Source organism: Lipotes vexillifer, unplaced genomic scaffold, assembly GCF_000442215.2.
Source record: "Lipotes vexillifer unplaced genomic scaffold, Lipotes_vexillifer_v1.1 scaffold1063, whole genome shotgun sequence".
Lineage (NCBI taxonomy): Eukaryota > Metazoa > Chordata > Mammalia > Artiodactyla > Lipotidae > Lipotes > Lipotes vexillifer.
Genome location: NW_006799734.1, coordinates 2299245 through 2305787, shown reverse-complemented (window position 1 = coordinate 2305787; position 6543 = coordinate 2299245).

The following is a 6543-nucleotide window of genomic DNA, read 5'->3' as shown; positions in this document are numbered from 1 at the left end:
AGACTGGGAAGGGGGGTTCCCACGCTCCCCCAAAGGGCCAGGGCCTCCCAGGGGCCCAGGCAGCGTGGGTGTCGCTCCTTTGATTCCACGAGTTCTGAGGGAAGTCGCCGTTCTTCGGGTCACCTGGCAGTTCCACGCACAGCTCAGGGCAATGGAAACACCGCGTCTATTTTACCTCCTGCAGAGAGTGCGGTGGGACCCTGGGGGAACCCCACAGCCCAGTGTTGCTGAGCGGCCTCGGCAAACTGGTCAGAACGCAAGCAGAACAAAACCCTTCCTGCTTGTTGGGGACAGTGTCCACCGCTTGTGCTCAGAACTTAGAAATCTTCCCCAAACAGAGAACAGTCTGAGGGTCAAGGGAGGAACAATGAAAACTCTGCAGAGGACATGGGGGATCTGTTTCAGAAGATGCTGTAAGAAGGGACTTGGGCTGGAGGCTATGGAGCTGTCGCCCATCTTCTTGTTGGGTCTGAATCCTTGCCTAGGTGTCCTGCTGAGATCAACAGTCGGGGATGGAAAACCAAGAAAGCAGAGCCCAATTTCCCTGGCCAGAGCCTCGAAGGGCTCTGTGAGGTGACTGATCGCTTGTGGGGCTTAGCAGTGCATTTGTTTTTTTACTGAGGCCTCAAAATCCCGAGAGACACACCTGTCTGCAGGCACATGGCCCAGGCCGAGGAGGAGAGAGGACGACTCCCGGTGGGGACCCCTCCCCTTGTGGTCACAGGATAGAGCATCAGGAATCCCTCTCCTGAAGCAGGTCTGGTAGAACTTTCCTGATAGGTAGATAGATAGATAAATGAGAGATGATAGAGAGATGGTGGAGAGATGGATAGATAATAGATGATAGTTGATAGATAGGTAGATAGATGATAGATAAATAGATAATAGATAGTTGACAGATAAATAGGTGATAGATAAATAGATAATTGCTAGTTGACAGATTATAGATAGATAGATCAATAGATAGATAGATGTTAGATAGAAACCAGGTTAGGGTTTTGGTTAGATCATTAATTTAAATAATGCAAACTTCCAAGTTCTCAACCTATCATGAGGCTCAGAGTTTGCTCTATGCCCTGGAAACAGATGGCATTTTAAAGCCCTCGACTGTGCATAAGTTACCAGAAAGTGGGGTGTGGCTGGGGCTGCCTGCAAAGTCAGGTGCTGGGTCCAAGCCGCTGCCCCTGGGACCTGAGCTGCTGGCTGTGAGGAGGGTTTACCTCCTTGCTCCCTTGCCCCTGAGGGTGCAACCCAACCCCCTCTTGGGTGAAAAATTCGTTGCTTCTCGCCACTCTGGCCACCAGGGTGGATGGTTGAGACCCGTTTGCACATTTCTAGGAGCTTGGAGAAAAGGTTAAGGGTGTTAATATGGTTCCTTCAGGGGAGCTGGGCTTGCAGGGGAAGGGAAGTTATTCATTTTACTCCATACATATTTGCATATTGCATATTTTACTTGTAATTTTGTGATATAAAAAGAAATAACAAGGAATTACTTCCCACACCTCTTCACCCAAATTGCTTCCCCTGACGCCCTAGAGGGCGAACTTGGCCTCTGTCATGTCATTGTGTCTGTAAAGCCCCTTGAATGACCCTCCTCACACTTGCAGCGAGATAATCAGATGCTGTTCGCCATCTGAGACTGACTGGTGTGGCCCTTCTTCAGGCCTCTCCCTGAAGCCACATCCCATCTGTCCTTAAGGAGACAGAAACACATCAGACTCCACATTCACCTCACCTGAGATGACAAGGATTTAGATCTGGCTCAGGTCAAACCACATCCTCTAAAGAAACAATCCCATAGACAGAAAAATGCAAGCAAGTCTTCCTGGAGGACAGCAGAGTATAGGGAAAGGATGGGAGAGCTGTCCGATAGCACTGGTTCTCTACGTGTGGTCCACAGACCCCTGGGCATCCCACAGACATGTCCAGAGGTCCTTGTGCTCAGAATATCTTCATAACAATGCTAAGATGTTATGTTGATTTCCTGTGGCTGCCATAACACACACCATAGCCTGGATGGCTGAAAACAACAGACATTTATTCCCTCACAGTCTGGAGGTCAAAAATTTGAGATCAATATATTGGCTGGGTGACTCCTTCTGAAGGCTCCGAGGGAGAGTCTGTTCCAGGCCTCTCTCCGGCTTCCAGATGGTGGTTCCAGGTAATCCTTGGTGTTCCTTGATATATAGATGCATTACCCCAATCTCTGCCTCCATCTTCATATGGTGTCTCCCTGTGTATCCGTGTGTCTAAAACTCCCTCTCCTTATATAGACACTAGTCTTTGGATTTGGGACTCAACTTGACTATATCTGCAAAGACCTGATGTTCAAATAAGGTCGCATCCACAGGTTCCAGAAACATATGACTTTGGGGGGGACACTATTCACCCAGCATAGATGTTATTTGCTTTGTTTCATTGTCCTGACATCTGCACTGATCGAGTAAGTCAATGGTGGTTTAAGTCATGGTGGGTCAAGCCATAGTTGGTCGAATCATGGTGGGTTGAGTCAATGGTGTGTTAAGTCAGTGGTGGTTCAAGTCAATGGTGAGTCACGTCATGGTGGGTCAAGTCATAGTGGGTCAAGTCATGGTGGGTTGTATCAATGGTGGGTCAAGTCAATGGTGAGTCAGGTCAATGATGGATCAAGTCATGGGGGGCGGGTGTTAACCATTGTGGATAAAGCCGCAGATGTCTTAGCAGGGACATCAAACTGTACTGGAGGGTATGGCCCTCTCCACCTCCTTGCACTCACAGTGACAAAGTGCCACATCCACTTAAGATTGTCCCTGATGAATGTAACAACTGTCAATTGTGTTGAGTCTTGACCAATGACTACATCTTTCTAATCATCCGTGAAATGGAATGGGAAGCATGAAGCGCATCGTCATCTCGAGGATGTGCGACTGAATCGTGAGCTCACCTCTTTTCTTCAAGGAACACCCTTTTCACCAGAAAAATAAAACCCCACAACTATCAAACTATGGGTATTTGAACATTTTCTGGAAACCAAATGATGTAAGCCTATCACTTCAAGGAGAACAGTGAACAGTGCTTGTTTTCAATTAAAAATCTGAACTTTCAAACGAATACGAGGATTTTGGAAAACTCGTATCAGCCATGGGGAGCTTGGCAGTTTCTGATGAGATCAATGATGACTTTAAAGAATATGACTTACTTGTATCGTAAAATGAACTATGTTGACGTATGAAGATCTATTTAGCTAAATGAACCAAAAATTTGCTAATGACCAATGCAGGTTGGTACAAAATTATGCACGGGTAAAAGATCCATTCAGAGTACAAGTTTGACCAATGGATTTTAATGTAACAGAATACAAAGTTTATTGATATGGCTTCAGATTTTATTTTGTGACTAGGCTTCGGGAAACTATAATTTGTTGAGTTTTGGTATAATATCAAAGAAGAGTCCTCATTATCTGAAAATACTATTAAAATACACTTTTCTTTTCCAACTACATATCTTTTGGGGGCTTGATTTTCTTTGTCTAATTCAACCCTAACAGCACATCACAACAGGTCGAATGTAGACGCCTACCTGAGAATTCAGCTGTCTTCTGTTAAGCCAGACATTGAAGTGATTTCAAAAATGTACAATGATGCCACTCTTTTCACTATATATCTTGAAAAACCATTTTTTAATAAAAATATGGTATTTATGTTAATACGTAATAGATTTGTTTTTCTTTTTAACTAAATTAATAAATATTTTTAAGTGATCAGTCTTGATTTCCACTATGGTAACTAGCAACAGATGTAACCCACGAAAACCAAAGATCTTTGGGGTCCTTATTTATGACTAAATGTTCCGAGGCCAAAAATATCTGAGAACTGCTGCTCTGAAGACCTGCTCGTCCTCTTCAGGAGCTTTGGTTTTGTTCACCTAAGAATAATGGCCTTTCTCTCTTACCTAGATGAGTTCACATCTATAAAGTGCTAGAGGAGGACCAGGCCACAGTGAGCACAGCACAGTGTGTGTCAAACAGGAAAACAGACACTTTCTAAAACTGAGCAGTGACGGCTTGGCATGCCCTGCTTTCCTCACAACAGGAACGCTAATCCCACCCTCTGAACTCAGGGTGATGATGGGGTTTCACTGTGTTCAGTAAGAAATGCCTTTCTGCTCCATGAAGTTCTTAAAAATCGACCCAGGAAGCACGCAGATAACGTGGCACGTGTACAGACCCGAGGGGGCTGGTGTGTTTCGTGATTCTCACGCAGGCCCACATCTTCAATCAAACGCAGTCTGTTAAGTTTTCAAACATTCTTACTAAGGTGCTTAATTGGTTAATCATTAGCAGTGCATTGACTTATTTAATGTAAATGTTATTATAATAAAAGTTATGATGTTTTCCCCAAAAACATTTTAGCTGTGCTTTTATGTGTCTGGCTCAAGGTTCTGAGTTATTCTCCTTCATGTCAGACACTAAATTAATTGTGGCTGATATTTGCATTCATATGGTAACACCTATTTGGAATTTAATGTCAGAAGGCCAGTTCAAGTGCAGATGAGGACTAACAAGCATACGCTTCCACACAGGGCAGTGTCACCACCTTCGACTTTCCGGCTCTGTGTACTGTTGCCATGTTCCTTCTTCATACTGAGAAGTCTCTGGCCCCACTGGGGTGCTAACTGAGCCAGCGACTTCTGAGGGAAAGGGACTGGTGTATCGGTTATCAGTTCCCTCTATGATGCTGCATAACAAACACTCCCAAACTCAGCGGCTTGGAGCAATGAGCGCCTATTTGTTGATTAGTGTTTGGGCCCTGAAGGGCTGGGCTCAGTGGGCAATCCTTCCCTTGGCTGAGTCTGGGGTGCCCATCTGGCTGTAGGCTAACCTAGTGTGGTCTCTTGGGGGTACTGGGCACCGCAGCCCTGCGCTCATGTTCTGGACATTATCCCGCCTGCATCCATCTCTGCTCCTTTCCTGGTTAAAGTTTTCCCATATCAGCAGGCTGGCCAGCCTGTTGGCAGGAGGAGGGAAGGATGACCTCAACACTTTATTCCAAGGTGGTGTCCCAGTGAGACAGCCAGCCCACCCAAGTATTCAGAGGGAGCCTTTCTCCCACCCAGCAGACTCAGGAGACAGAGAGGAGCCCAGCCTCATTCACCACCCTGGGCCCATCTGGGAGAAGCTGGAGCTGGGGAGGATGAAGAGATTGGGGGAAACATTTGCTTCTCCCTCTGCGCCCTCCAGTGGGAGAGGCAACCTGGGAGGCCCCACCATGGCTGATGTGGGACGGGGGAGGGCGGACAGGCCGGGGGAGCTGGCGGGGGGCCTGGCCTCCTGGCCTTCAGCCGAGGGCACGTAATTGAGCAGACTGTCTCCTCCAGCCCAGGACGCCGGCCTGAGGATGATTGTGGGCTGGGCCTCCCCCCAAGCAGGGTGAGGGACCCAGGCGGCAGCGGGGGGCCTCCCACTCCCCGCACCTCCTTCTTCCGCCCCTCCCACCATGCCTGGGGGATTCAGAACCCAGTCCCCTCTCTCCGAGTGCAGACACCCCTCTAAAGTGTGTGGCCCTGAGCCAAGCAGACGGGGGGCTGGTCTTACACGTGTGCAGGTTCCCTGCAGCCCCAGGAGGCTGGCCCTGTGGGACGGCCACTCGTGCTCATACCTCCAGGGCCACCTGCACTCCTTCTCCCTTCCCTTGTACCTTAGAAACAGTGAACTTTCCAGCAGTCATTGTGCCAACTCAGGGCTCCTGGACTTCTGCTCTCTGCCTCGCTGGGAAGTTCTGTCCACTAATGTCGGCGCTAACGGCCTCTTTGGGGCGGGCGATGAGGCTTTTGCTTCAGTCACGCTCAGCCTCTCCCCCAACAGGCGGGATGCGCCTTATTAGCATCGCGGCTCTTGCGGACGCTCCCGTTGATTTAGTTTTATTTCTCTCTGCACACACGTCTGCATCCTCAGAGTGACTGATGGCACCTCCGTTAATAAGGGGAGCTTGTTCTGGGGTCAGAATGGCCCCCACGTGCCCTGGGGGTGGCCCGCCCCACGAGTGGGCTGACTCGGGAATTCTGTTTCCTGTGTCAGTTGTTGGCCTGACTGAATGAGACATTCGCGTGTATCATCTGAAAGAGCAGGTGCGACCGAACTGTGAGCGCGCGATTTCAGTGACTTCACGCGAGACCCACATGGAAATGGTTTCCTGGGATAAAACTCACTCCGAGTCCGGCCGAAACTTCCAGAAATGCATCTCCCCTAATGCCACTAGGGCAGGGGGCCTCCCTGCTCCCTAGGGGATGGGGGGAAGGGGTCCCAAGCAGGTTCGGAGGCAAGCAGGCGTGGACCAGGGAGAACACTGTGGGGTCGGCCACACTAACACAGCAGCAGCAAGTGGTTCTGGAAAGGGGTCAGAGGTGAGAGCCTCTCGGGGGCCTGCCACCTGATCCCCTGATCCCCCGACCCACCCTGACCCCGAGCTCCCCAGGCCCTTGGTCTGTGCCTTCCCTTCCCTTTACCTTTGCCTGGAGGGGCCCCTCGGCCTCCCGCTGTGCCGCTCTCAGGACACCCCCCCCCCC